This window comes from Pyxicephalus adspersus, chromosome 8, assembly GCF_032062135.1.
Source record: "Pyxicephalus adspersus chromosome 8, UCB_Pads_2.0, whole genome shotgun sequence".
Taxonomy (NCBI): Eukaryota; Metazoa; Chordata; class Amphibia; order Anura; family Pyxicephalidae; genus Pyxicephalus; species Pyxicephalus adspersus.
This window is the reverse complement of record NC_092865.1, coordinates 1,209,869-1,212,463: the sequence shown is the minus strand read 5'-3', so window position 1 is coordinate 1,212,463 and position 2,595 is coordinate 1,209,869.

Sequence of the window (2,595 nt, the reverse complement as noted above, 5' to 3'; positions counted from 1 at the left end):
CCTCAGGCTCCGGTCTTTTTTCTGTCTCTTGTTATCTTGTGTTGTACTTTCCGCTATCAGCTCATCACAGGCCTTACTGCTGCTTTCCATGAATGTAAGTCAATGGGTCAGGGCTGACCTGGCTGCAAACTCAGAGGAATGATCTCTCAGCAACCCAATGTATGTGGATAGGTAGGTCCCCTGTGACCCCATCGGGGAGATTTGCCCTTGCTTCCTGTCATTGTGACCCCCTTGTGTTGTTTGTCTATGCTGTATAAATAAAATCTTCAGGTTGGGTTTGGGATTTAAGCAGACAATCTAATCACATTCCCCGATGGCAAGGAAACAGGACAATTGCAATAGCAATCAATAGGGAACAGCAAAGGTGCAAAAGACACATTAATAACTTGAAATGTGGATTGGGTGGACCTGAATGTCAAACACTAAAACCGTCTTTCTCAACCAAGGTTCCATGAAACACTTACCAGCTGTTAGCATATTACACAGCTGTCAGTCTGCAATGCAGCACCTGGAGGGTTAATGCGTCTTGCGGCGCCCCAGTGACCCCGGTTTGGTGTTCTGTGCGTCTTGTTGGGTGGTCTGTTCTCTAATTAAGTATCTTGTCACCATCGCCCCCTCCCTCCCCCTGGGGGACAGGTTACTAAGATAGAAGGATGAGATGTTACCCCACCCTCCCCTCTGTAACTAATACCAAACTTCCCACCTAGCCCATTGTCTGCATTGTGTGCGGTGGCTTTTTTCCACTTGCACTTTGTAAATAAAAGTGGATCCCGGGGAGGGGCGGAGGGGGCTCTGCACCTTTAGGGGGGGGGGGTGCAAGTTCAATGATTTTGTACCAGCTCATGATTGGGGTTTTCTGTCCTAGATGGTCAGGTGACATTTTATTGGTGTTACTGTAATGGGATAAAAATGATGCCCGCAGATGGATGATATTTACACTGGGGAACAATTTTAAACAAATTTTTTGTTGACTTCAATTTTTAAGCTTATTTGCAGTAAAATCGGTATGCTGATTCTGAAAGTGCAGTTAGTTTTCTTCTATCACGTCAGGTTTTTTCTCTACTGCTTATATTAATCTGATTATTGTAGTGTGGATTTGTATCGGCTATTCATTTTCACACAGACTGTGTGCTCTGAGGTTGTGCGCTGCTCTACGTAGTGAATAAGAAAAATGTATTTTTCTACTTACACAGGTATTTCCTTTCTCTCACATCATGTCTGGCTCTGCTGATTCATTTTGGTATATCTGTGGCAGTTTCACCATTCCCAGCCAAAGGGTGAATATCAGCACATTTGTAGTACAAGCCTGTTTGGCATATTTCAAAGTTAAACTTGGTGATCAGGATAAGTCTTGGGCCCCTCATGGTGTGCAGTGTGCCGATGGTTTACAGATGTGGACAAAGGGAACACGTGATAAGATGCCATTTGGTATGGGGGGGTCGCATGTACAGGACAGGGGGAGTTATGGGGGGTATTACCCCAGCAGAGTCACATGATCAGTACATATGTATATACAACCCCATGTCTGTCTGTCAGTGCCGCTGGTTGTGGGTGGTCCGGCTGCCGCTCTCAGTGTCAGTAAACAGACAGAGACCACCCAAACACCGGGACCCCACAAGTGTCATCTCAGCACCTGGTGTCACCAATACCATCAACAGGGCCACCTGCTGAGGAACCACAAGAACCAGCCAGTGACCAAATCTGGGAATTCAGTTTTTTAAAAAAAATTATCCAAAGCCTGAAAAATTTCCTTACTTTTCCTACATTTTCCTGCCAGGTTTGTATTGCTCTGTCTCCGCTGGGGGGATTCCCCTCTCTGTGCCCCCCCCCCACCTTGGGGATTCCCTTCTCTGTGTCCCATGACCATTGTTGAAAAAAATATTGGAAAATCCAACATTTTAGAGTTGTCACTACAACAGGAAGTGAAGTGGAAACCTAATGGGGTGACAACCAAGACAAGATTTTCTCTCATTTCCTGCTGGGACTCTAAAGTGCAGCGAGGGTATTAGATCAAATTAGAAAATTTGAAAAGTCAGATTTTGGGGTCACCGCTGATAATGGGGTACAGCTGGCATTCTATAGGTACCAGTGGGGTCATTCTATATTGGGTGCACTGATTCTCTCTCGCCGCCATCTTGTGGTGATGTTGGGTTCTGTTCTGCTCCTCCTATATAAAGTAATTTCAGAGGAGTGCGGAGAGGTGTCACCCAACCAATAATATTTTCTATTATTTTATGGTCACCTATAAGTCATGTGACATTCTGTGCAGAGCCCTGCCGTGTGTCCTGGCCCCAGCGCCCGGATCCTGATTGGATTAAAGAATGACAGGGCCTGATTGGGGTGGGGCAGAGACACATCATGGGGGAGCAGCAAGGTTGGGACACCCTGCTAGGACTCCGGGGTCTGCGCCCTACAGCACATTCGAGCTTTCAGTTTAACCTTTTTGCACTTTTTTTTTCAAGCAAACTTTGCACGAATGTAAAGGGTTTATGGCCTGCAAACTACTAAAACTCCCCAAATAATGAATATTTTCAGAAAGCAGAGCAACTGCACAATAAAAAAGATGGAAGAAGCCAGTCCCTGGCCTGTATGCGA